The sequence below is a fragment of the Triturus cristatus genome, chromosome 8 (assembly GCF_964204655.1).
Source record: "Triturus cristatus chromosome 8, aTriCri1.1, whole genome shotgun sequence".
Classification (NCBI taxonomy): Eukaryota; Metazoa; Chordata; class Amphibia; order Caudata; family Salamandridae; genus Triturus; species Triturus cristatus.
The window spans coordinates 1,620,698,831-1,620,725,446 of record NC_140591.1 but is presented as its reverse complement, the minus strand read 5'-3'; the positions used below and the strand labels follow the sequence as shown (position 1 = coordinate 1,620,725,446).

General features: G+C 31.5%; 24 non-coding genes across 24 annotated transcripts; all 24 read left to right on the top strand.

Moving 5' to 3' along the window:
- The first annotated feature begins 3,806 nt into the window (after window positions 1–3,806).
- Window positions 3,807–3,879, top strand: TRNAT-CGU (transfer RNA threonine (anticodon CGU)). The gene has a single exon. It is a non-coding gene; the product is annotated as a tRNA-Thr (tRNA).
- A 947-nt stretch (window positions 3,880–4,826) lies between these two features.
- TRNAT-CGU (transfer RNA threonine (anticodon CGU)) lies at window positions 4,827–4,899 on the top strand. The gene has a single exon. It is a non-coding gene; the product is annotated as a tRNA-Thr (tRNA).
- A 946-nt stretch (window positions 4,900–5,845) lies between these two features.
- On the top strand, window positions 5,846–5,918 carry TRNAT-CGU (transfer RNA threonine (anticodon CGU)). The gene has a single exon. It is a non-coding gene; the product is annotated as a tRNA-Thr (tRNA).
- Window positions 5,919–7,884: 1,966 nt separating this feature from the next.
- Window positions 7,885–7,957, top strand: TRNAT-CGU (transfer RNA threonine (anticodon CGU)). The gene has a single exon. It is a non-coding gene; the product is annotated as a tRNA-Thr (tRNA).
- A 946-nt stretch (window positions 7,958–8,903) lies between these two features.
- On the top strand, window positions 8,904–8,976 carry TRNAT-CGU (transfer RNA threonine (anticodon CGU)). Its single transcript has one exon. It is a non-coding gene; the product is annotated as a tRNA-Thr (tRNA).
- Window positions 8,977–9,922: 946 nt separating this feature from the next.
- On the top strand, window positions 9,923–9,995 carry TRNAT-CGU (transfer RNA threonine (anticodon CGU)). The gene has a single exon. It is a non-coding gene; the product is annotated as a tRNA-Thr (tRNA).
- Window positions 9,996–10,941: 946 nt separating this feature from the next.
- On the top strand, window positions 10,942–11,014 carry TRNAT-CGU (transfer RNA threonine (anticodon CGU)). Its single transcript has one exon. It is a non-coding gene; the product is annotated as a tRNA-Thr (tRNA).
- Window positions 11,015–11,960: 946 nt separating this feature from the next.
- On the top strand, window positions 11,961–12,033 carry TRNAT-CGU (transfer RNA threonine (anticodon CGU)). Its single transcript has one exon. It is a non-coding gene; the product is annotated as a tRNA-Thr (tRNA).
- A 437-nt stretch (window positions 12,034–12,470) lies between these two features.
- On the top strand, window positions 12,471–12,544 carry TRNAT-AGU (transfer RNA threonine (anticodon AGU)). The gene has a single exon. It is a non-coding gene; the product is annotated as a tRNA-Thr (tRNA).
- Window positions 12,545–12,983: 439 nt separating this feature from the next.
- Window positions 12,984–13,056, top strand: TRNAT-CGU (transfer RNA threonine (anticodon CGU)). The gene has a single exon. It is a non-coding gene; the product is annotated as a tRNA-Thr (tRNA).
- Window positions 13,057–13,490: 434 nt separating this feature from the next.
- Window positions 13,491–13,564, top strand: TRNAT-AGU (transfer RNA threonine (anticodon AGU)). Its single transcript has one exon. It is a non-coding gene; the product is annotated as a tRNA-Thr (tRNA).
- Window positions 13,565–14,003: 439 nt separating this feature from the next.
- TRNAT-CGU (transfer RNA threonine (anticodon CGU)) lies at window positions 14,004–14,076 on the top strand. Its single transcript has one exon. It is a non-coding gene; the product is annotated as a tRNA-Thr (tRNA).
- A 1,967-nt stretch (window positions 14,077–16,043) lies between these two features.
- TRNAT-CGU (transfer RNA threonine (anticodon CGU)) lies at window positions 16,044–16,116 on the top strand. The gene has a single exon. It is a non-coding gene; the product is annotated as a tRNA-Thr (tRNA).
- Window positions 16,117–17,062: 946 nt separating this feature from the next.
- Window positions 17,063–17,135, top strand: TRNAT-CGU (transfer RNA threonine (anticodon CGU)). Its single transcript has one exon. It is a non-coding gene; the product is annotated as a tRNA-Thr (tRNA).
- A 946-nt stretch (window positions 17,136–18,081) lies between these two features.
- On the top strand, window positions 18,082–18,154 carry TRNAT-CGU (transfer RNA threonine (anticodon CGU)). Its single transcript has one exon. It is a non-coding gene; the product is annotated as a tRNA-Thr (tRNA).
- Window positions 18,155–19,100: 946 nt separating this feature from the next.
- On the top strand, window positions 19,101–19,173 carry TRNAT-CGU (transfer RNA threonine (anticodon CGU)). Its single transcript has one exon. It is a non-coding gene; the product is annotated as a tRNA-Thr (tRNA).
- A 946-nt stretch (window positions 19,174–20,119) lies between these two features.
- Window positions 20,120–20,192, top strand: TRNAT-CGU (transfer RNA threonine (anticodon CGU)). Its single transcript has one exon. It is a non-coding gene; the product is annotated as a tRNA-Thr (tRNA).
- A 437-nt stretch (window positions 20,193–20,629) lies between these two features.
- Window positions 20,630–20,703, top strand: TRNAT-AGU (transfer RNA threonine (anticodon AGU)). Its single transcript has one exon. It is a non-coding gene; the product is annotated as a tRNA-Thr (tRNA).
- Window positions 20,704–21,142: 439 nt separating this feature from the next.
- On the top strand, window positions 21,143–21,215 carry TRNAT-CGU (transfer RNA threonine (anticodon CGU)). The gene has a single exon. It is a non-coding gene; the product is annotated as a tRNA-Thr (tRNA).
- A 434-nt stretch (window positions 21,216–21,649) lies between these two features.
- Window positions 21,650–21,723, top strand: TRNAT-AGU (transfer RNA threonine (anticodon AGU)). The gene has a single exon. It is a non-coding gene; the product is annotated as a tRNA-Thr (tRNA).
- A 439-nt stretch (window positions 21,724–22,162) lies between these two features.
- On the top strand, window positions 22,163–22,235 carry TRNAT-CGU (transfer RNA threonine (anticodon CGU)). Its single transcript has one exon. It is a non-coding gene; the product is annotated as a tRNA-Thr (tRNA).
- Window positions 22,236–23,688: 1,453 nt separating this feature from the next.
- On the top strand, window positions 23,689–23,762 carry TRNAT-AGU (transfer RNA threonine (anticodon AGU)). The gene has a single exon. It is a non-coding gene; the product is annotated as a tRNA-Thr (tRNA).
- A 1,458-nt stretch (window positions 23,763–25,220) lies between these two features.
- Window positions 25,221–25,293, top strand: TRNAT-CGU (transfer RNA threonine (anticodon CGU)). Its single transcript has one exon. It is a non-coding gene; the product is annotated as a tRNA-Thr (tRNA).
- Window positions 25,294–26,240: 947 nt separating this feature from the next.
- On the top strand, window positions 26,241–26,313 carry TRNAT-CGU (transfer RNA threonine (anticodon CGU)). The gene has a single exon. It is a non-coding gene; the product is annotated as a tRNA-Thr (tRNA).
- The last annotated feature ends 303 nt before the right edge of the window (window positions 26,314–26,616 follow it).

Genomic DNA, 26,616 nt, shown 5'->3' with positions numbered 1-26,616 from the left:
AAAAATCATTCTAGAGTTGAATTCAAGTAATGCATTCTTAAAGAAGGCATAATTAAAACATTTATGAACAGGATAAGCAATATATCAATGAGGTGTTTATCAATAGGATCAGTATCCTCGTCTAAACTATTTGAGTAGTGCGTTTTCTGAACTGAGAAATGATTATGAAAGTGAAAAACTCAGGTTTCTCTTGAACACCATATGGCAAACTGTTCCTTAAAACTTTTTCAAGAGGGTGCTGTGGCTTAGCTGGTTAAAGCGCCTGTCTAGTAAACAGAAGATCCTGAGTTCAAATCTCAGCAGTGCCTTGCTTTCCTCATTCTTAAATACAAAATTATTTTCATTAAGTCGTCCTGCGATTCAATTAAATTAGAAAAGTCTGATTTATCTTTCGGTTGAACAGATCATCTTAAACCTAATAAAAACTGAAAGTGTTTTCAATATTATAGTAACAATACTGTGATTGCAAAATTAAAAAAGGTATTTCAATGATCAAGAGGCAGATGAAATATGACCCTAGATTTGAGCAATATTGATGAATATTTGTAAAACACTTATTTATAAACTATTCAAAATATGGGATTGAGTTTAAAATGTGTTCTTTTTTAATACAACATAGGTATTCTTGTTTAAAGATTAGGAATCCTTGCTTGTTTAACATTAGAATACATATTAAGACACTTTAACACAGGCACAGAATTTGATCACCAATACTAAATTAATGATCCCTTCTGTATCACTAAATTAGGTGCTGTGGCTAAGTGGTTAAAGCGCCTTTCTCGTAAACAGGAAATCCTGAGTTCAAATCTCAGCAGTACCTTATTATTGGTCCTTACATGTAAAAATAATTTTCATCACGCAAATGTTTAATACATTTTAAAAAGAAAAGTGTTGTTCTGTGAACATTAGAATGGGTCATCTTAAATTGAAAAACTAAAAAACGTGGTATTGTGAAGATTTTCAAAGTAATGCTTTGAATGAAAAAGGGAAAAAAGAGTGACAAAGAGCAAAATAGAGATAAAAAATCATTCTAGAGTTGAAATCAAGTAATGCATTCTTAAAGAAGGCATAATTAAAACATTTATGAACAGGATAAGCAATATATCAATGAGGTGTGTATCAATAGGATCAGTATCCTCGTCTAAAGTAGTTGAGTAGAGCGTTTTCTGAACTGAGAAATGATTATGAAAGTGAAAAACTCAGGATTCTCTTGAACACCATATGACAAACTGTTCCTTAAAGCATTTTCAAGAGGGTGCTGTCGCTTAGCTGGTTAAAGCGCCTGTCTAGTAAACAGGAGATCCTGAGTTCAAATCTCAGCAGTGCCTTGCTTTCCTCATTCTTAAATAAAAAACTATTTTCATTAATTCGTCCTGCGATTCAATTCAATTAGAAAAGTCTGATTTATCTTTCGGTTGAACAGATCATCTTAAACCTAATAAAAACTGAAAGTGTTTTCAATATTATAGTAACAATACTGTGATTGCAAAAATCAAAAAGGTATTTCAATGAGCAAGAGGCAGATGAAATGTAACCCTAGATTTGAGCAATATTGATTAATATATGTAAAACACTTATTTATGAACTATTCAAAATATGGGATTGAGTTTAAAATGTGTTCTTTTGTAATACAACATAGCTATTTCTGTTTACAGATTAGGAATCCTTGCTTGTTTAACATTAGAATACATATTAAGACACTTTAACACAGGCACAGAATTTGATCACCAATACTAAATTAATGATCCCTTCTGTATCACTAAAATAGGTGCTGTTGCTAAGTGGTTAAAGCGCCTGTCTCGTAAACAGGAAATCCTGAGTTCAAATGTCAGCAGCACCTTATTATTGGTCCTTACATGTAAAAATAATTTTCATCACGCAAATGTTTAATACGTTTTAAAAAGAAAAGTGTTGTTCTGTGAACATTAGAATGGGTCATCTTAAATTGAAAAACTAAAAAACGTGGTATTGTGAAGATTTTCAAAGTAATGCTTTGAATGAAAAAGGGAAAAAGAGTGACAAAGAGAAAAATAGACATAAAAAATCATTCTAGAGTTGAATTCAAGTAATGCATTCTTAAAGAAGGCATAATTAAAACATTTATGAACAGGATAAGCAATATATCAATGAGGTGTTTATGAATAGGATCAGTATCCTCGTCTAAACTATTTGAGTAGTGCGTTTTCTGAACTGAGAAATGATTATGAAAGTGAAAAACTCAGGTTTCTCTTGAACACCATATGGCAAACTGTTCCTTAAAGCATTTTCAAGAGGGTGCTGTGGATTAGCTGGTTAAAGCGCCTGTCTAGTAAACAGGAGATCCTGAGTTCAAATCTCAGCAGTGCCTTGCTTTTCTCATTCTTAAATAAAAAACTATTTTCATTAAGTCGTCCTGCGATTCAATTCAATTAGAAAAGTCTGATTTATCTTTCGGTTGAACAGATCATCTTAAACCTAATAAAAACTGAAAGTGTTTTCAATATTATAGTAACAATACTGTGATTGCAAAAATCAGAAAGGTATTTCAATGAGCAAGAGGCAGATGAAATATAACCCTAGATTTGAGCAATATTGATGAATGTATGTAAAACACTTATTTATGAACTATTCAAAATATGGGATTAAGTTTAAAATGTGTTCTTTTGTAATACAACATAGCAATTCTTGTTTACAGATTAGGAATCCTTGCTTGTTTAACATTAGAATACATATTAAGACACTTTAACACAGGCACAGAATTTGATCACCAATACTAAATTAATGATCCCTTCTGTATCACTAAAAAAGCTGCTGTGGCTAAGTGGTTAAAGCGCCTGTCTCATAAACAAGAAATCCTGCGTTCAAATCTCAGCAGCACCTTATTATTGGTCCTTACATGTAAAAATAATTTTCAGCACGCAAATGTTTAATACATTTTAAAAAGAAAAGTGTTGTTCTGTGAACATTAGAATGGGTCATCTTAAATTGAAAAACAAAAAAACGTGGTATTGTGAAGATTTTCAAAGTAATGCTTTGAATGAAAAAGGGAAAAAAGAGTGACAAAGAGCAAAATAGAGATAAAAAATCATTCTAGAGTTGAATTCAAGTAATGCATTCTTAAAGAAGGCATAATTAAAACATTTATGAACAGGATAAGCAATATATCAATGAGGTGTTTATGAATAGGATCAGTATCCTCGTCTAAACTATTTGAGTAGTGCGTTTTCTGAACTGAGAAATGATTATGAAAGTGAAAAACTCAGGTTTCTCTTGAACACCATATGGCAAACTGTTCCTTAAAGCATTTTCAAGAGGGTGCTGTGGCTTAGCTGGTTAAAGCGCCTGTCTAGTAAACAGTAGATCCTGAGTTCAAATCTCAGCAGTGCCTTGCTTTCCTCATTCTTACATAAAAAATTATTTTCATTAAGTCGTCCTGCGATTCAATTCAATTAGAAAAGTCTGATTTATCTTTCGGTTGAACAGATCATCTTAAACCTAATAAAAACTGAAAGTGTTTTCAATATTATAGTAACAATACTGTGATTGCAAAATTCAAAAAGGTATTTCAATGAGCAAGAGGCAGATGAAATATGACCCTAGATTTGAGCAATATTGATGAATATATGTAAAACACTTATTTATAAACTATTCAAAATATGGGATTGAGTTTAAAATGTGTTCTTTTTTAAGACAACATAGCTATTCTTGTTTACAGATTAGGAATCCTTGCTTGTTTAACATTAGAATACATATTAAGACACTTTAACACAGGCACAGAAGTTGATCACCAATACTAAATTAATGATCCCTTCTGTATCACTAAAGTAGATGCTGTGGCTAAGTGGTTAAAGCGCCTGTCTCGTAAACAGGAAATCCTGAGTTCAAATCTCAGCAGCACCTTATTATTGGTCCTTACATGTAAAAATAATTTTCATCACGCAAATGTTTAATTGATTTTAAAAAGAAAAGTGTTGTTCTGTGAACATTAGAATGGGTCATCTTAAATTGAAAAACAAAAAAACGTGGTATTGTGAAGATTTTCAAAGTAATGCTTTGAATGAAAAAGGGAAAAAAGAGTGACAAAGAGCAAAATAGAGATGAAAAATCATTCTAGAGTTGAAATCAAGTAATGCATTCTTAAAGAAGGCATAATTAAAACATTTATGAACAGGATAAGCAATATATCAATGAGGTGTTTATGAATAGGATCAGTATCCTCGTCTAAACTATTTGAGTAGTGCGTTTTCTGAACTGAGAAATGATTATGAAAGTGAAAAACTCAGGTTTCTCTTGAACACCATATGGCAAACTGTTCCTTAAAGCATTTTCAAGAGGGTGCTGTGGCTTAGCTGGTTAAAGCGCCTGTCTAGTAAACAGGAGATCCTGAGTTTAAATCTCAGCAGTGCCTTGCTTTCCTTATTCTTAAATAAAAAATTATTTTCATTAAGTCGTCCTGCGATTCAATTAAATTAGAAAAGTCTGATTTATCTTTCGGTTGAACAGATCATCTTAAACCTAATAATAACTGAAAGTGTTTTCAATAATATAGTAACAATACTGTGATTGCAAAAATCTAAAAGGTATTTCAATGAGCAAGAGGCAGATGAAATATAACCCTAGATTTGAGCAATATTGATGAATATATGTAAAACACTTATTTATGAACTATTCAACATATGGGATTGAGTTTAAAATGTGTTCTTTTGTAATACAACATAGCTATTCTTGTTTACAGATTAGGAATCCTTGCTTGTTTAACATTAGAATACATATTAAGACACTTTAACACAGGCACAGAATTTGATTACCAATACTAAATTAATGATCCCTTCTGTATCACTAAAATAGGTGCTGTGGCTAAGTGGTTAAAGCGCCTGTCTCGTAAACAGGAAATCCTGAGTTCAAATCTCAGCAGCACCTTATTATTGGTCCTTACATGTAAAAATAATTTTCATCACGCAAATGTTTAATACATTTTAAAAAGAAAAGTGTTGTTCTGTGAACATTAGAATGGGTCATCTTAAATTGAAAAACAAAAAAACGTGGTATTGTGAAGATTTTTAAAGTAATGCTTTGAATGAAAAAGGGAAAAAAGAGTGACAAAGAGCAAAATAGAGATAAAAAATCATTCTAGAGTTGAATTCAAGTAATGCATTCTTAAAGAAGGCATGATTAAAACATTTATGAACAAGATAAGCAATATATCAATGAGGTGTTTATCAATAGGATCAGTATCCTCGTCTAAAGTAGTTGAGTAGAGCGTTTTCTGAACTGAGAAATGATTATGAAAGTGAAAAACTCAGGAGTCTCTTGAACACCATATTGCAAACTGTTCCTTAAAGCATTTTCAAGAGGGTGCTGTGGCTTAGCTGGTTAACGCGCCTGTCTAGTAAACAGGAGATCCTGAGTTCAAATCTCAGCAGTGCCTTGCTTTCCTCTTTCTTAAATAAAAAACTATTTTCATTAATTCGTCCTGCGATTCAATTAAATTAGAAAAGTCTGATTTATCTTTCGGTTGAACAGATCATCTTAAACCTAATAAAAACTGAAAGTGTTTACAATATTATAGTAACAATACTGTGATTGCAAAATCAAAAAGGTATTTCAATGAGCAAGAGGCAGATGAAATGTAACCCTAGATTTGAGCAATATTGATGAATATATGTAAAACACTTATTTATGAACTATTCAAAATATGGGATTGAGTTTAAAATGTGTTCTTTTTTAATACAACATAGCTATTCTTGTTTACAGATTAGGAATCCTTGCTTGTTTAACATTAGAATACATATTAAGACACTTTGACACAGGCATAGAATTTGATCACCAATACTAAATTAATGATCCCTTCTATATCAGTAAAGTAGGTGCTGTGGCTAAGTGGTTAAAGCGCCTGTCTCGTAAACGGGAAATCCTGAGTTCAAATCTCAGCAGCACCTTATTATTGGTCCTTACATGTAAAAATAATTTTCATCACGCAAATGTTTAATACATTTTAAAAAGAAAAGTGTTGTTCTGTGAACATTAGAATGGGTCATCTTAAATTGAAAAACAAAAAAATGTGGTATTGTGAAGATTTTCAAAGTAATGCTTTGAATGAAAAAGGGAAAAAAGAGTGACAAAGAGCAAAAGAGAGATAAAAAATCATTCTAGAGTTGAATTCAAGTAATGCATTCTTAAAGAAGGCATGATTAAAACATTTATGAACAGGATAAGCAATATATCAATGAGGTGTTTATGAATAGGATCAGTATTCTCGTCTAAACTATTTGAGTAGTGCGTTTTCTGAACTGAGAAATGATTATGAAAGTGAAAAACTCAGGTTTCTCTTGAACACCAAATGGCAAACTGTTCCTTAAAGTATTTTCAAGAGGGTGCTGTGGCTTAGCTGGTTAAAGCGCCTGTCTAGTAAACAGGAGATCCTGAGTTCAAATCTAAGCAGTGCCTTGCTTTCCTCATTCTTAAATAAAAAATTATTTTCATTAAGTCGTCCTGCGATTCAATTAAATTAGAAAAGTCTGATTTATCTTTCGGTTGAACAGATCATCTTAAACCTAATAAAAACTGTAAGTGTTTTCAATATTATAGTAACAATACTGTGATTGCAAAATTAAAAAGGTATTTCAATGATCAAGAGGCAGATGAAATATGACCCTAGATTTGAGCAATATTGATGAATATTTGTAAAACACTTATTTATAAACTATTCAAAATATGGGATTGAGTTTAAAATGTGTTCTTTTTTAATACAACATAGGTATTCTTGTTTACAGATTAGGAATCCTTGCTTGTTTAACATTAGAATACATATTAAGACACTTTAACACAGGCACAGAATTTGATCACCAATACTAAATTAATGATCCCTTCTGTATCACTAAATTAGGTGCTATGGCTAAGTGGTTAAAGCACCTGTCTCGTAAACAGGAAATCCTGAGTTCAAATCTCAGCAGTACCTTATTATTGGTCCTTACATGTAAAAATAATTTTCATCACGCAAATGTTTAATACATTTTAAAAAGAAAAGTGTTGTTCTGTGAACATTAGAATGGGTCATCTTAAATTGAAAAACTAAAAAACGTGGTATTGTGAAGATTTTCAAAGTAATGCTTTGAATGAAAAAGGGAAAAAAGAGTGACAAAGAGCAAAATAGAGATAAAAAATCATTCTAGAGTTGAAATCAAGTAATGCATTCTTAAAGAAGGCATAATTAAAACATTTATGAACAGGATAAGCAATATATCAATGAGGTGTTTATCAATAGGATCAGTATCCTCGTCTAAAGTAGTTGAGTAGAGCGTTTTCTGAACTGAGAAATGATTATGAAAGTGAACAACTCAGGATTCTCTTGAACACCATATGACAAACTGTTCCTTAAAGCATTTTCAAGAGGGTGCTGTCGCTTAGCTGGTTAAAGCGCCTGTCTAGTAAACAGGAGATCCTGAGTTCAAATCTCAGCAGTGCCTTGCTTTCCTCATTCTTAAATAAAAAACTATTTTCATTAATTCGTCCTGCGATTCAATTAAATTAGAAAAGTCTGATTTATCTTTCGGTTGAACAGATCATCTTAAACCTAATAAAAACTGAATGTGTTTTCAATATTATAGTAACAATACTGTGATTGCAAAAATCAAAAAGGTATTTCAATGAGCAAGAGGAAGATGAAATGTAACCCTAGATTTGAGCAATATTGATTAATATATGTAAAACACTTATTTATGAACTATTCAAAATATGTGATTGAGTTTAAAATGTGTTCTTTTGTAATACAACATAGCTATTCTTGTTTACAGATTAGGAATCCTTGCTTGTTTAACATTAGAATACATATTAAGACACTTTAACACAGGCACAGAATTTGATCACCAATACTAAATTAATGATCCCTTCTGTATCACTTAAATAGGTGCTGTGGCTAAGTGGTTAAAGCGCCTGTCTCGTAAACAGGAAATCCTGAGTTCAAATCTCAGCAGCACCTTATTATTGGTCCTTACATGTAAAAATAATTTTCATCATGCAAATGTTTAATATATTTTAAAAAGAAAAGTGTTGTTCTGTGAACATTAGAATGGGTCATCTTAAATTGAAAAACAAAAAAACGTGGTATTGTGAAGATTTTCAAAGTAATGCTTTGAATGAAAAAGGGAGAAAAAAGTGACAAAGAGCAAAATAGAGATAAAAAATCATTCTAGAGTTGAATTCAAGTAATGCATTCTTAAAGAAGGCATGATTAAAACATTATGAACAAGATAAGCAATATATCAATGAGGTGTTTATGAATAGGATCAGTATCCTCGTCTAAAGTAGTTGAGTAGAGCGTTTTCTGAACTGAGAAATGATTATGAAAGTGAAAAACTCAGGATTCTCTTGAACACCATATGGCAAACTGTTCCTTAAAGCATTTTCAAGAGGGTGCTGTGGCTTAGATGGTTAAAGCGCCTGTCTAGTAAACCGGAGATCCTGAGTTCAAATCTCAGAGGTGCCTTGCTTTCCGCATTCTTAAATAAAAAACTATTTTCATTAAGTCATCCTGCGATTCAATTCAATTAGAAAAGTCTGATTTATCTTTCGGTTGAACAGATCATCTTAAACCTAATAAAAACTGAAAGTGTTATCAATATTATAGTAACAATACTGTGATTGCAAAAATCAGAAAGGTATTTCAATGAGCAAGAGGCAGATGAAATATAACCCTAGATTTGAGCAATATTGATGAATATATGTACAACACTTATTTATGAACTATTCAAAATATGGGATTGAGTTTAAAATGTGTTCTTTTGTGATACAACATAGCTATTCTTGTTTACAGATTAGAAATCCTTGCTTGTTTAACATTAGAATACATATTAAGACACTTTAACACAGGCACAGAATTTGATCACCAATACTAAATTAATGATCCCTTCTGTATCACTAAAATAGGTGCTGTGGCTAAGTGGTTAAAGCGCCTGTCTCGTAAACAGGAAATCCTGAGTTCAAATCTCAGCAGCACCTTATTATTGGTCCTTACATGTAACAATTATTTTCATCACGCAAATGTTTAATACATTTTAAAAAGAAAAGTGTTGTTCTGTGAACATTAGAATGGGTCATCTTAAATTGAAAAACAAAAAAACGTGGTATTGTGAAGATTTTCAAAGTAATGCTTTGAATGAAAAAGGGAAAAAAGAGTGACAAAGAGCAAAATAGAGATAAAAAATCATTCTAGAGTTGAAATCAAGTAATGCATTCTTAAAGAAGGCATAATTAAAACATTTATGAACAGGATAAGCAATATATCAATGAGGTGTTTATGAATAGGATCAGTATCCTCGTCTAAACTATTTGAGTAGTGCGTTTTCTGAACTGAGAAATGATTATGAAAGTGAAAAACTCAGGTTTCTCTTGAACACCATATGGCAAACTGTTCCTTAAAGCATTTTCAAGAGGGTGCTGTGGCTTAGCTGGTTAAAGCGCGTGTCTAGTAAACAGGAGATCCTGAGTTCAAATCTCAGCAGTGCCTTGCTTTCCTCATTCTTAAATAAAAAACTATTTTCATTAATTCGTCCTGCGATTCAATTAAATTAGAAAAGTCTGATTTATCTATCGGTTGAACAGATCATCTTAAACCTAATAAAAACTGAAAGTGTTTTCAATATTATAGTAACAATACTGTGATTGCAAAATCAAAAAGGTATTTCAATGAGCAAGAGGCAGATTAAATATAACCCTAGATTTGAGCAATATTGATGAATATATATAAAACACTTATTCATGAACTATTCAAAATATGGGATTGAGTTTAAAATGTGTTCTTTTTTAATACAACATAGCTATTCTTGTTTACAGATTAGGAATCCTTGCTTGTTTAACATTAGAATACATATTAAGACACTTTGACACAGGCATAGAATTTGATCACCAATACTAAATTAATGATCCCTTCTATATCAGTAAAGTAGGTGCTGTGGCTAAGTGGTTAAAGCGCCTGTCTCGTAAACGGGAAATCCTGAGTTCAAATCTCAGCAGCACCTTATTATTGGTCCTTACATGTAAAAATAATTTTCATCACGCAAATGTTTAATACATTTTAAAAAGAAAAGTGTTGTTCTGTGAACATTAGAATGGGTCATCTTAAATTGAAAAACAAAAAAATGTGGTATTGTGAAGATTTTCAAAGTAATGCTTTGAATGAAAAAGGGAAAAAAGAGTGACAAAGAGCAAAAGAGAGATAAAAAATCATTCTAGAGTTGAATTCAAGTAATGCATTCTTAAAGAAGGCATGATTAAAACATTTATGAACAGGATAAGCAATATATCAATGAGGTGTTTATGAATAGGATCAGTATTCTCGTCTAAACTATTTGAGTAGTGCGTTTTCTGAACTGAGAAATGATTATGAAAGTGAAAAACTCAGGTTTCTCTTGAACACCAAATGGCAAACTGTTCCTTAAAGTATTTTCAAGAGGGTGCTGTGGCTTAGCTGGTTAAAGCGCCTGTCTAGTAAACAGGAGATCCTGAGTTCAAATCTAAGCAGTGCCTTGCTTTCCTCATTCTTAAATAAAAAATTATTTTCATTAAGTCGTCCTGCGATTCAATTAAATTAGAAAAGTCTGATTTATCTTTCGGTTGAACAGATCATCTTAAACCTAATAAAAACTGTAAGTGTTTTCAATATTATAGTAACAATACTGTGATTGCAAAATTAAAAAGGTATTTCAATGATCAAGAGGCAGATGAAATATGACCCTAGATTTGAGCAATATTGATGAATATTTGTAAAACACTTATTTATAAACTATTCAAAATATGGGATTGAGTTTAAAATGTGTTCTTTTTTAATACAACATAGGTATTCTTGTTTACAGATTAGGAATCCTTGCTTGTTTAACATTAGAATACATATTAAGACACTTTAACACAGGCACAGAATTTGATCACCAATACTAAATTAATGATCCCTTCTGTATCACTAAAATAGGTGCTGTGGCTAAGTGGTTAAAGCGCCTGTCTCGTAAACAGGAAATCCTAAGTTCAAATCTCAGCAGCACCTTATTATTGATCCTTACATGTAAAAATAATTTTCATCACGCAAATGTTTAATACATTTAAAAAGAAAAGTGTTGTTCTGTGAACATTAGAATGGGTCATCTTAAATTGAAAAACAAAAAAACGTGGTATTGTGAAGATTTTCAAAGTACTGTTTTGAATGAAAAAGGGAAAAAAGAGTGACAAAGAGCAAAATAGAGATAAAAAATCATTCTAGAGTTGAATTCAAGTAATGCATTCTTAAAGAAGGCATGATTAAAACATTTATGAACAAGATAAGCAATATATCAATGAGGTGTTTATGAATAGGATCAGTATCCTCGTCTAAAGTAGTTGAGTAGAGCGTTTTCTGAACTGAGAAATGATTATGAAAGTGAAAAACTCAGGATTCTCTTGAACACCATATGGGAAACTGTTCCTTAAAGCATTTTCAAGAGGGTGCTGTGGCTTAGCTGGTTAAAGCGCCTGTCTAGTAAACAGGAGATCCTCAGTTCAAATCTCAGAGGTGCCTTGCTTTCCGCATTCTTAAATAAAAAACTATTTTCATTAATTCGTCCTGCGATTCAATTAAATTAGAAAAGTCTGATTTATTTTTCGGTTGAACAGATCATCATAAACCTAATAAAAACTGAAAGTGTTTTCAATATTATAGTAACAATACTGTGATTGCAAAAATCAAAAAGGTATTTCAATGAGCAAGAGGCAGATTAAATATAACCCTAGATTTTAGCAATATTGATGAATATATGTAAAACACTTATTTATGAACTATTCAAAATATGGGATTGAGTTTAAAATGTGTTCTTTTTTAATACAACATAGCTATTCTTGTTTACAGATTAGGAATCCTTGCTTGTTTAACATTAGAATACTTATTAAGACATTTTAACACAGGCACAGAATTTGATCACCAATACTAAATTAATGATCCCTTCTGTATCACTAAAATAGGTGCTGTGGCTAAGTGGTTAAAGCACCTGTCTCGTAACCAGGAAATCCTGAGTTCAAATCTCAGCAGCACCTTATTATTGGTCCTTACATGTAAAAATAATTTTCAGCACGCAAATGTTTAATACATTTTAAAAAGAAAAGTGTTGTTCTTCTGTGAACATTAGAATGGGTCATCTTAAATTGAAAAACTAAAAAACGTGGTATTGTGAAGATTTTCAAAGTGATGATTTGAATGAAAAAGGGAAAAAGGAGTGACAAAGAGCAAAATAGAGATAAAAAATCATTCTAGAGTTGAATTCAAGTAATGCATTCCTAAAGAAGGCATAATTAAAACATTTATGAACAGGATAAGCAATATATCAATGAGGTGTTTATCAATAGGATCAGTATCCTCGTCTAAACTATTTGAGTAGTGCGTTTTCTGAACTGAGAAATGATTATGAAAGTGAAAAACTCAGGTTTCTCTTGAACACCATATGGCAAACTGTTCCTTAAAGTTTTTTCATGAGGGTGCTGTGGCTCAGCTGGTTAAAGCGCCTGTCTAGTAAACAGGAGATCCTGAGTTCAAATCTCAGCAGTGCCTTGCTTTCCTCATTCTTAAATAAAAAATTATTTTCATTAAGCCGTCCTGCGATTCAATTAAATTAGAAAAGTCTGATTTATCTTTCGGTTGAACAGATCATCTTAAACCTAATAAAAACTGAATGTGTTTTCAATATTATAGTAACAATACTGTGATTGCAAAAATCAAAAAGGTATTTCAATGAGCAAGAGGCAGATGAAATATAACCCTAGATTTGAGCAATATTGATGAATATATGTAAAACACTTATTTGTGAACTATTCAAAATATGGGATTGAGTTTAAAATGTGTTCTTTTGTAATACAACATAGCTATTCTTGTTTACAGATTAGGAATCCTTGCTTGTTTAACATTAGAATACATATTAAGACACTTTAACACAGGCACAGAATTTGATCACCAATACTAAATTAATGATCCCTTCTGTATCACTGAAATAGGTGCTGTGGCTAAGTGGTTAAAGCGCCTGTCTCGTAAACAGGAAATCCTGAGTTCAAATCTCAGCAGCACCTTATTATTGGTCCTTACATGTAAAAATTATTTTCATCACGCAAATGTTTAATACATTTTAAAAAGAAAAGTGTTGTTCTGTGAACATTAGAATGGGTCATCTTAAATTGAAAAACAAAAAAACGTGGTATTGTGAAGATTTTCAAAGTAATGCTTTGAATGAAAAAGGGAAAAAAGAGTGACAAAGAGCAAAATAGAGATAAAAAATCATTCTAGAGTTGAAATCAAGTAATGCATTCTTAAAGAAGGCATAATTAAAACATTTATGAACAGGATAAGCAATATATCAATGAGGTGTTTATGAATAGGATCAGTATCCTCGTCTAAACTATTTGAGTAGTGCGTTTTCTGAACTGAGAAATGATTATGAAAGTGAAAAACTCAGGATTCTCTTGAACACCATATGGCAAACTGTTCCTTAAAGCGTTTTCAAGAGGGTGCTGTGGCTTAGCTGGTTAAAGCGCCTGTCTAGTAAACAGGAGATCCTGAGTTCAAATCTCAGCAGTGCCTTGCTTTCCTCATTCTTAAATAAAAAATTATTTTCATTAAGTCGTCCTGCGATTCAATTAAATTAGAAAAGTCTGATTTATCTTTCGGTTGAACAGATCATCTTAAACCTAATAATAACTGAAAGTGTTTTCAATAATATAGTAACAATACTGTGATTGCAAAAATCTAAAAGGTATTTCAATGAGCAAGAGGCAGATGAAATATAACCCTAGATTTGAGCAATATTGATGAATATATGTAAAACACTTATTTATGAACTATTCAACATATGGGATTGAGTTTAAAATGTGTTCTTTTTTAATACAACATAGCTATTCTTGTTTACAGATTAGGAATCCTTGCTTGTTTAACATTAGAATACATATTAAGACACTTTAACACAGGCACAGAATTTGATCACCAATACTAAATTAATGATCCCTTCTGTATCACTAAATTAGGTGCTGTGGCTAAGTGGTTAAAGCGCCTGTCTCGTAAACAGGAAATCCTGAGTTCAAATCTCAGCAGTACCTTATTATTGGTCCTTACATGTAAAAATAATTTTCATCACGCAAATGTTTAATACATTTTAAAAAGAAAAGTGTTGTTCTGTGAACATTAGAATGGGTCATCTTAAATTGAAAAACTAAAAAACGTGGTATTGTGAAGATTTTCAAAGTAATGCTTTGAATGAAAAAGGGAAAAAAGAGTGACAAAGAGCAAAATAGAGATAAAAAATCATTCTAGAGTTGAAATCAAGTAATGCATTCTTAAAGAAGGCATAATTAAAACATTTATGAACAGGATAAGCAATATATCAATGAGGTGTTTATCAATAGGATCAGTATCCTCGTCTAAAGTAGTTGAGTAGAGCGTTTTCTGAACTGAGAAATGATTATGAAAGTGAAAAACTCAGGATTCTCTTGAACACCATATGACAAACTGTTCCTTAAAGCATTTTCAAGAGGGTGCTGTCGCTTAGCTGGTTAAAGCGCCTGTCTAGTAAACAGGAGATCCTGAGTTCAAATCTCAGCAGTGCCTTGCTTTCCTCATTCTTAAATAAAAAACTATTTTCATTAATTCGTCCTGCGATTCAATTCAATTAGAAAAGTCTGATTTATCTTTCGGTTGAACAGATCATCTTAAACCTAATAAAAACTGAAAGTGTTTTCAATATTATAGTAACAATACTGTGATTGCAAAAATCAAAAAGGTATTTCAATGATCAAGAGGCAGATGAAATATGACCCTAGATTTGAGCAATATTGATGAATATTTGTAAAACACTTATTTATAAACTATTCAAAATATGGGATTGAGTTTAAAATGTGTTCTTTTTTAATACAACATAGGTATTCTTGTTTACAGATTAGGAATCCTTGCTTGTTTAACATTAGAATACATATTAAGACACTTTAACACAGGCACAGAATTTGATCACCAATACTAAATTAATGATCCCTTCTGTATCACTAAATTAGGTGCTATGGCTAAGTGGTTAAAGCACCTGTCTCGTAAACAGGAAATCCTGAGTTCAAATCTCAGCAGTACCTTATTATTGGTCCTTACATGTAAAAATAATTTTCATCACGCAAATGTTTAATACATTTTAAAAAGAAAAGTGTTGTTCTGTGAACATTAGAATGGGTCATCTTAAATTGAAAAACTAAAAAACGTGGTATTGTGAAGATTTTCAAAGTAATGCTTTGAATGAAAAAGGGAAAAAAGAGTGACAAAGAGCAAAATAGAGATAAAAAATCATTCTAGAGTTGAAATCAAGTAATGCATTCTTAAAGAAGGCATAATTAAAACATTTATGAACAGGATAAGCAATATATCAATGAGGTGTTTATCAATAGGATCAGTATCCTCGTCTAAAGTAGTTGAGTAGAGCGTTTTCTGAACTGAGAAATGATTATGAAAGTGAACAACTCAGGATTCTCTTGAACACCATATGACAAACTGTTCCTTAAAGCATTTTCAAGAGGGTGCTGTCGCTTAGCTGGTTAAAGCGCCTGTCTAGTAAACAGGAGATCCTGAGTTCAAATCTCAGCAGTGCCTTGCTTTCCTCATTCTTAAATAAAAAACTATTTTCATTAATTCGTCCTGCGATTCAATTAAATTAGAAAAGTCTGATTTATCTTTCGGTTGAACAGATCATCTTAAACCTAATAAAAACTGAATGTGTTTTCAATATTATAGTAACAATACTGTGATTGCAAAAATCAAAAAGGTATTTCAATGAGCAAGAGGAAGATGAAATGTAACCCTAGATTTGAGCAATATTGATTAATATATGTAAAACACTTATTTATGAACTATTCAAAATATGTGATTGAGTTTAAAATGTGTTCTTTTGTAATACAACATAGCTATTCTTGTTTACAGATTAGGAATCCTTGCTTGTTTAACATTAGAATACATATTAAGACACTTTAACACAGGCACAGAATTTGATCACCAATACTAAATTAATGATCCCTTCTGTATCACTTAAATAGGTGCTGTGGCTAAGTGGTTAAAGCGCCTGTCTCGTAAACAGGAAATCCTGAGTTCAAATCTCAGCAGCACCTTATTATTGGTCCTTACATGTAAAAATAATTTTCATCATGCAAATGTTTAATATATTTTAAAAAGAAAAGTGTTGTTCTGTGAACATTAGAATGGGTCATCTTAAATTGAAAAACAAAAAAACGTGGTATTGTGAAGATTTTCAAAGTAATGCTTTGAATGAAAAAGGGAGAAAAAAGTGACAAAGAGCAAAATAGAGATAAAAAATCATTCTAGAGTTGAATTCAAGTAATGCATTCTTAAAGAAGGCATGATTAAAACATTATGAACAAGATAAGCAATATATCAATGAGGTGTTTATGAATAGGATCAGTATCCTCGTCTAAAGTAGTTGAGTAGAGCGTTTTCTGAACTGAGAAATGATTATGAAAGTGAAAAACTCAGGATTCTCTTGAACACCATATGGCAAACTGTTCCTTAAAGCATTTTCAAGAGGGTGCTGTGGCTTAGATGGTTAAAGCGCCTGTCTAGTAAACCGGAGATCCTGAGTTCAAATCTCAGAGGTGCCTTGCTTTCCGCATTCTTAAATAAAAAACTATTTTCATTAAGTCATCCTGCGATTCAATTCAATTAGAAAAGTCTGATTTATCTTTCGGTTGAACAGATCATCTTAAACCTAATAAAAACTGAAAGTGTTATCAATATTATAGTAACAATACTGTGATTGCAAAAATCAGAAAGGTATTTCAATGAGCAAGAGGCAGATGAAATATAACCCTAGATTTGAGCAATATTGATGAATATATGTACAACACTTATTTATGAACTATTCAAAATATGGGATTGAGTTTAAAATGTGTTCTTTTGTGATACAACATAGCTATTCTTGTTTACAGATTAGAAATCCTTGCTTGTTTAACATTAGAATACATATTAAGACACTTTAACACAGGCACAGAATTTGATCACCAATACTAAATTAATGATCCCTTCTGTATCACTAAAATAGGTGCTGTGGCTAAGTGGTTAAAGCGCCTGTCTCGTAAACAGGAAATCCTGAGTTCAAATCTCAGCAGCACCTTATTATTGGTCCTTACATGTAACAATTATTTTCATCACGCAAATGTTTAATACATTTTAAAAAGAAAAGTGTTGTTCTGTGAACATTAGAATGGGTCATCTTAAATTGAAAAACAAAAAAACGTGGTATTGTGAAGATTTTCAAAGTAATGCTTTGAATGAAAAAGGGAAAAAAGAGTGACAAAGAGCAAAATAGAGATAAAAAATCATTCTAGAGTTGAAATCAAGTAATGCATTCTTAAAGAAGGCATAATTAAAACATTTATGAACAGGATAAGCAATATATCAATGAGGTGTTTATGAATAGGATCAGTATCCTCGTCTAAACTATTTGAGTAGTGCGTTTTCTGAACTGAGAAATGATTATGAAAGTGAAAAACTCAGGTTTCTCTTGAACACCATATGGCAAACTGTTCCTTAAAGCATTTTCAAGAGGGTGCTGTGGCTTAGCTGGTTAAAGCGCGTGTCTAGTAAACAGGAGATCCTGAGTTCAAATCTCAGCAGTGCCTTGCTTTCCTCATTCTTAAATAAAAAACTATTTTCATTAATTCGTCCTGCGATTCAATTAAATTAGAAAAGTCTGATTTATCTATCGGTTGAACAGATCATCTTAAACCTAATAAAAACTGAAAGTGTTTTCAATATTATAGTAACAATACTGTGATTGCAAAATCAAAAAGGTATTTCAATGAGCAAGAGGCAGATTAAATATAACCCTAGATTTGAGCAATATTGATGAATATATATAAAACACTTATTCATGAACTATTCAAAATATGGGATTGAGTTTAAAATGTGTTCTTTTTTAATACAACATAGCTATTCTTGTTTACAGATTAGGAATCCTTGCTTGTTTAACATTAGAATACATATTAAGACACTTTGACACAGGCATAGAATTTGATCACCAATACTAAATTAATGATCCCTTCTATATCAGTAAAGTAGGTGCTGTGGCTAAGTGGTTAAAGCGCCTGTCTCGTAAACGGGAAATCCTGAGTTCAAATCTCAGCAGCACCTTATTATTGGTCCTTACATGTAAAAATAATTTTCATCACGCAAATGTTTAATACATTTTAAAAAGAAAAGTGTTGTTCTGTGAACATTAGAATGGGTCATCTTAAATTGAAAAACAAAAAAATGTGGTATTGTGAAGATTTTCAAAGTAATGCTTTGAATGAAAAAGGGAAAAAAGAGTGACAAAGAGCAAAAGAGAGATAAAAAATCATTCTAGAGTTGAATTCAAGTAATGCATTCTTAAAGAAGGCATGATTAAAACATTTATGAACAGGATAAGCAATATATCAATGAGGTGTTTATGAATAGGATCAGTATTCTCGTCTAAACTATTTGAGTAGTGCGTTTTCTGAACTGAGAAATGATTATGAAAGTGAAAAACTCAGGTTTCTCTTGAACACCAAATGGCAAACTGTTCCTTAAAGTATTTTCAAGAGGGTGCTGTGGCTTAGCTGGTTAAAGCGCCTGTCTAGTAAACAGGAGATCCTGAGTTCAAATCTAAGCAGTGCCTTGCTTTCCTCATTCTTAAATAAAAAATTATTTTCATTAAGTCGTCCTGCGATTCAATTAAATTAGAAAAGTCTGATTTATCTTTCGGTTGAACAGATCATCTTAAACCTAATAAAAACTGTAAGTGTTTTCAATATTATAGTAACAATACTGTGATTGCAAAATTAAAAAGGTATTTCAATGATCAAGAGGCAGATGAAATATGACCCTAGATTTGAGCAATATTGATGAATATTTGTAAAACACTTATTTATAAACTATTCAAAATATGGGATTGAGTTTAAAATGTGTTCTTTTTTAATACAACATAGGTATTCTTGTTTACAGATTAGGAATCCTTGCTTGTTTAACATTAGAATACATATTAAGACACTTTAACACAGGCACAGAATTTGATCACCAATACTAAATTAATGATCCCTTCTGTATCACTAAAATAGGTGCTGTGGCTAAGTGGTTAAAGCGCCTGTCTCGTAAACAGGAAATCCTAAGTTCAAATCTCAGCAGCACCTTATTATTGATCCTTACATGTAAAAATAATTTTCATCACGCAAATGTTTAATACATTTAAAAAGAAAAGTGTTGTTCTGTGAACATTAGAATGGGTCATCTTAAATTGAAAAACAAAAAAACGTGGTATTGTGAAGATTTTCAAAGTACTGTTTTGAATGAAAAAGGGAAAAAAGAGTGACAAAGAGCAAAATAGAGATAAAAAATCATTCTAGAGTTGAATTCAAGTAATGCATTCTTAAAGAAGGCATGATTAAAACATTTATGAACAAGATAAGCAATATATCAATGAGGTGTTTATGAATAGGATCAGTATCCTCGTCTAAAGTAGTTGAGTAGAGCGTTTTCTGAACTGAGAAATGATTATGAAAGTGAAAAACTCAGGATTCTCTTGAACACCATATGGGAAACTGTTCCTTAAAGCATTTTCAAGAGGGTGCTGTGGCTTAGCTGGTTAAAGCGCCTGTCTAGTAAACAGGAGATCCTCAGTTCAAATCTCAGAGGTGCCTTGCTTTCCGCATTCTTAAATAAAAAACTATTTTCATTAATTCGTCCTGCGATTCAATTAAATTAGAAAAGTCTGATTTATTTTTCGGTTGAACAGATCATCATAAACCTAATAAAAACTGAAAGTGTTTTCAATATTATAGTAACAATACTGTGATTGCAAAAATCAAAAAGGTATTTCAATGAGCAAGAGGCAGATTAAATATAACCCTAGATTTTAGCAATATTGATGAATATATGTAAAACACTTATTTATGAACTATTCAAAATATGGGATTGAGTTTAAAATGTGTTCTTTTTTAATACAACATAGCTATTCTTGTTTACAGATTAGGAATCCTTGCTTGTTTAACATTAGAATACTTATTAAGACATTTTAACACAGGCACAGAATTTGATCACCAATACTAAATTAATGATCCCTTCTGTATCACTAAAATAGGTGCTGTGGCTAAGTGGTTAAAGCACCTGTCTCGTAACCAGGAAATCCTGAGTTCAAATCTCAGCAGCACCTTATTATTGGTCCTTACATGTAAATATAATTTTCAGCACGCAAATGTTTAATACATTTTAAAAAGAAAAGTGTTGTTCTTCTGTGAACATTAGAATGGGTCATCTTAAATTGAAAAACTAAAAAACGTGGTATTGTGAAGATTTTCAAAGTGATGATTTGAATGAAAAAGGGAAAAAGGAGTGACAAAGAGCAAAATAGAGATAAAAAATCATTCTAGAGTTGAATTCAAGTAATGCATTCCTAAAGAAGGCATAATTAAAACATTTATGAACAGGATAAGCAATATATCAATGAGGTGTTTATCAATAGGATCAGTATCCTCGTCTAAACTATTTGAGTAGTGCGTTTTCTGAACTGAGAAATGATTATGAAAGTGAAAAACTCAGGTTTCTCTTGAACACCATATGGCAAACTGTTCCTTAAAGTTTTTTCATGAGGGTGCTGTGGCTCAGCTGGTTAAAGCGCCTGTCTAGTAAACAGGAGATCCTGAGTTCAAATCTCAGCAGTGCCTTGCTTTCCTCATTCTTAAATAAAAAATTATTTTCATTAAGCCGTCCTGCGATTCAATTAAATTAGAAAAGTCTGATTTATCTTTCGGTTGAACAGATCATCTTAAACCTAATAAAAACTGAATGTGTTTTCAATATTATAGTAACAATACTGTGATTGCAAAAATCAAAAAGGTATTTCAATGAGCAAGAGGCAGATGAAATATAACCCTAGATTTGAGCAATATTGATGAATATATGTAAAACACTTATTTGTGAACTATTCAAAATATGGGATTGAGTTTAAAATGTGTTCTTTTGTAATACAACATAGCTATTCTTGTTTACAGATTAGGAATCCTTGCTTGTTTAACATTAGAATACATATTAAGACACTTTAACACAGGCACAGAATTTGATCACCAATACTAAATTAATGATCCCTTCTGTATCACTGAAATAGGTGCTGTGGCTAAGTGGTTAAAGCGCCTGTCTCGTAAACAGGAAATCCTGAGTTCAAATCTCAGCAGCACCTTATTATTGGTCCTTACATGTAAAAATTATTTTCATCACGCAAATGTTTAATACATTTTAAAAAGAAAAGTGTTGTTCTGTGAACATTAGAATGGGTCATCTTAAATTGAAAAACAAAAAAACGTGGTATTGTGAAGATTTTCAAAGTAATGCTTTGAATGAAAAAGGGAAAAAAGAGTGACAAAGAGCAAAATAGAGATAAAAAATCATTCTAGAGTTGAAATCAAGTAATGCATTCTTAAAGAAGGCATAATTAAAACATTTATGAACAGGATAAGCAATATATCAATGAGGTGTTTATGAATAGGATCAGTATCCTCGTCTAAACTATTTGAGTAGTGCGTTTTCTGAACTGAGAAATGATTATGAAAGTGAAAAACTCAGGATTCTCTTGAACACCATATGGCAAACTGTTCCTTAAAGCGTTTTCAAGAGGGTGCTGTGGCTTAGCTGGTTAAAGCGCCTGTCTAGTAAACAGGAGATCCTGAGTTCAAATCTCAGCAGTGCCTTGCTTTCCTCATTCTTAAATAAAAAATTATTTTCATTAAGTCGTCCTGCGATTCAATTAAATTAGAAAAGTCTGATTTATCTTTCGGTTGAACAGATCATCTTAAACCTAATAATAACTGAAAGTGTTTTCAATAATATAGTAACAATACTGTGATTGCAAAAATCTAAAAGGTATTTCAATGAGCAAGAGGCAGATGAAATATAACCCTAGATTTGAGCAATATTGATGAATATATGTAAAACACTTATTTATGAACTATTCAACATATGGGATTGAGTTTAAAATGTGTTCTTTTTTAATACAACATAGCTATTCTTGTTTACAGATTAGGAATCCTTGCTTGTTTAACATTAGAATACATATTAAGACACTTTAACACAGGCACAGAATTTGATCACCAATACTAAATTAATGATCCCTTCTGTATCACTAAATTAGGTGCTGTGGCTAAGTGGTTAAAGCGCCTGTCTCGTAAACAGGAAATCCTGAGTTCAAATCTCAGCAGTACCTTATTATTGGTCCTTACATGTAAAAATAATTTTCATCACGCAAATGTTTAATACATTTTAAAAAGAAAAGTGTTGTTCTGTGAACATTAGAATGGGTCATCTTAAATTGAAAAACTAAAAAACGTGGTATTGTGAAGATTTTCAAAGTAATGCTTTGAATGAAAAAGGGAAAAAAGAGTGACAAAGAGCAAAATAGAGATAAAAAATCATTCTAGAGTTGAAATCAAGTAATGCATTCTTAAAGAAGGCATAATTAAAACATTTATGAACAGGATAAGCAATATATCAATGAGGTGTTTATCAATAGGATCAGTATCCTCGTCTAAAGTAGTTGAGTAGAGCGTTTTCTGAACTGAGAAATGATTATGAAAGTGAAAAACTCAGGATTCTCTTGAACACCATATGACAAACTGTTCCTTAAAGCATTTTCAAGAGGGTGCTGTCGCTTAGCTGGTTAAAGCGCCTGTCTAGTAAACAGGAGATCCTGAGTTCAAATCTCAGCAGTGCCTTGCTTTCCTCATTCTTAAATAAAAAACTATTTTCATTAATTCGTCCTGCGATTCAATTCAATTAGAAAAGTCTGATTTATCTTTCGGTTGAACAGATCATCTTAAACCTAATAAAAACTGAAAGTGTTTTCAATATTATAGTAACAATACTGTGATTGCAAAAATCAAAAAGGTATTTCAATGAGCAAGAGGCAGATGAAATGTAACCCTAGATTTGAGCAATATTGATTAATATATGTAAAACACTTATTTATGAACTATTCAAAATATGGGATTGAGTTTAAAATGTGTTCTTTTGTAATACAACATAGCTATTCCTGTTTACAGATTAGGAATCCTTGCTTGTTTAACATTAGAATACATATTAAGACACTTTAACACAGGCACAGAATTTGATCACCAATACTAAATTAATGATCCCTTCTGTATCACTAAAATAGGTGCTGTTGCTAAGTGGTTAAAGCGCCTGTCTCGTAAACAGGAAATCCTTAGTTCAAATGTCAACAGCACCTTATTATTGGTCCTTACATGTAAAAATAATTTTCATCACGCAAATGTTTAATACGTTTTAAAAAGAAAAGTGTTGTTCTGTGAACATTAGAATGGGTCATCTTAAATTGAAAAACTAAAAAACGTGGTATTGTGAAGATTTTCAAAGTAATGCTTTGAATGAAAAAGGGAAAAAGAGTGACAAAGAGAAAAATAGACATAAAAAATCATTCTAGAGTTGAATTCAAGTAATGCATTCTTAAAGAAGGCATAATTAAAACATTTATGAACAGGATAAGCAATATATCAATGAGGTGTTTATGAATAGGATCAGTATCCTCGTCTAAACTATTTGAGTAGTGCGTTTTCTGAACTGAGAAATGATTATGAAAGTGAAAAACTCAGGTTTCTCTTGAACACCATATGGCAAACTGTTCCTTAAAGAATTTTCAAGAGGGTGCTGTGGCTTAGCTGGTTAAAGCGCCTGTCTAGTAAACAGGAGATCCTGAGTTCAAATCTCAGCAGTGCCTTGCTTTTCTCATTCTTAAATAAAAAACTATTTTCATTAAGTCGTCCTGCGATTCAATTCAATTAGAAAAGTCTGATTTATCTTTCGGTTGAACAGATCATCTTAAACCTAATAAAAACTGAAAGTGTTTTCAATATTATAGTAACAATACTGTGATTGCAAAAATCAGAAAGGTATTTCAATGAGCAAGAGGCAGATGAAATATAACCCTAGATTTGAGCAATATTGATGAATATATGTAAAACACTTATTTATGAACTATTCAAAATATGGGATTAAGTTTAAAATGTGTTCTTTTGTAATACAACATAGCTATTCTTGTTTACAGATTAGGAATCCTTGCTTGTTTAACATTAGAATACATATTAAGACACTTTAACACAGGCACAGAATTTGATCACCAATACTAAATTAATGATCCCTTCTGTATCTCTAAAATAGCTGCTGTGGCTAAGTGGTTAAAGCGCCTGTCTCATAAACAAGAAATGCTGCGTTCAAATCTCAGCAGCACCTTATTATTGGTCCTTACATGTAAAAATAATTTTCAGCACGCAAATGTTTAATACATTTTAAAAAGAAAAGTGTTGTTCTGTGAACATTAGAATGGGTCATCTTAAATTGAAAAACAAAAAAACGTGGTATTGTGAAGATTTTCAAAGTAATGCTTTGAATGAAAAAGGGAAAAAAGAGTGACAAAGAGCAAAATAGAGATAAAAAATCATTCTAGAGTTGAATTCAAGTAATGCATTCTTAAAGAAGGCATAATTAAAACATTTATGAACAGGATAAGCAATATATCAATGAGGTGTTTATGAATAGGATCAGTATCCTCGTCTAAACTATTTGAGTAGTGCGTTTTCTGAACTGAGAAATGATTATGAAAGTGAAAAACTCAGGTTTCTCTTGAACACCATATGGCAAACTGTTCCTTAAAGCATTTTCAAGAGGGTTCTGTGGCTTAGCTGGTTAAAGCGCCTGTCTAGTAAACAGTAGATCCTGAGTTCAAATCTCAGCAGTGCCTTGCTTTCCTCATTCTTACATAAAAAATTATTTTCATTAAGTCGTCCTGCGATTCAATTCAATTAGAAAAGTCTGATTTATCTTTCGGTTGAACAGATCATCTTAAACCTAATAAAAACTGAAAGTGTTTTCAATATTATAGTAACAATACTGTGATTGCAAAATCAAAAAGGTATTTCAATGAGCAAGAGGCAGATGAAATATGACCCTAGATTTGAGCAATATTGATGAATATATGTAAAACACTTATTTATAAACTATTCAAAATATGGGATTGAGTTTAAAATGTGTTCTTTTTTAAGACAACATAGCTATTCTTGTTTACAGATTAGGAATCCTTGCTTGTTTAACATTAGAATACATATTAAGACACTTTAACACAGGCACAGAAGTTGATCACCAATACTAAATTAATGATCCCTTCTGTATCACTAAATTAGGTGCTGTGGCTAAGTGGTTAAAGCGCCTGTCTCGTAAACAGGAAATCCTGAGTTCAAATCTCAGCAGTACCTTATTATTGGTCCTTACATGTAAAAATAATTTTCATCACGCAAATGTTTAATACATTTTAAAAAGAAAAGTGTTGTTCTGTGAACATTAGAATGCGTCATCTTAAATTGAAAAACTAAAAAACGTGGTATTGTGAAGATTTTCAAAGTAATGCTTTGAATGAAAAAGGGAAAAAAGAGTGACAAAGAGCAAAATAGAGATAAAAAATCATTCTAGAGTTGAAATCAAGTAATGCATTCTTAAAGAAGGCATAATTAAAACATTTATGAACAGGATAAGCAATATATCAATGAGGTGTTTATCAATAGGATCAGTATCCTCGTCTAAAGTAGTTGAGTAGAGCGTTTTCTGAACTGAGAAATGATTATGAAAGTGAAAAACTCAGGATTCTCTTGAACACCATATGACAAACTGTTCCTTAAAGCATTTTCAAGAGGGTGCTGTCGCTTAGCTGGTTAAAGCGCCTGTCTAGTAAACAGGAGATCCTGAGTTCAAATCTCAGCAGTGCCTTGCTTTCCTCATTCTTAAATAAAAAACTATTTTCATTAATTCGTCCTGCGATTCAATTAAATTAGAAAAGTCTGATTTATCTTTCGGTTGAACAGATCATCTTAAACCTAATAAAAACTGAAAGTGTTTTCAATATTATAGTAACAATACTGTGATTGCAAAAATCAAAAAGGTATTTCAATGAGCAAGAGGCAGATGAAATGTAACCCTAGATTTGAGCAATATTGATTAATATATGTAAAACACTTATTTATGAACTATTCAAAATATGGGATTGAGTTTAAAATGTGTTCTTTTGTAATACAACATAGCTATTCTTGTTTACAGATTAGGAATCCTTGCTTGTTTAACATTAGAATACATATTAAGACACTTTAACACAGGCACAGAATTTGATCACCAATACTAAATTAATGATCCCTTCTGTATCACTAAAATAGGTGCTGTGGCTAAGTGGTTAAAGCGCCTGTCTCGTAAACAGGAAATCCTAAGTTCAAATCTCAGCAGCACCTTATTATTGATCCTTACATGTAAAAATAATTTTCATCACGCAAATGTTTAATACATTTAAAAAGAAAAGTGTTGTTCTGTGAACATTAGAATGGGTCATCTTAAATTGAAAAACAAAAAAACGTGGTATTGTGAAGATTTTCAAAGTACTGTTTTGAATGAAAAAGGGAAAAAAGAGTGACAAAGAGCAAAATAGAGATAAAAAATCATTCTAGAGTTGAATTCAAGTAATGCATTCTTAAAGAAGGCATGATTAAAACATTTATGAACAAGATAAGCAATATATCAATGAGGTGTTTATGAAT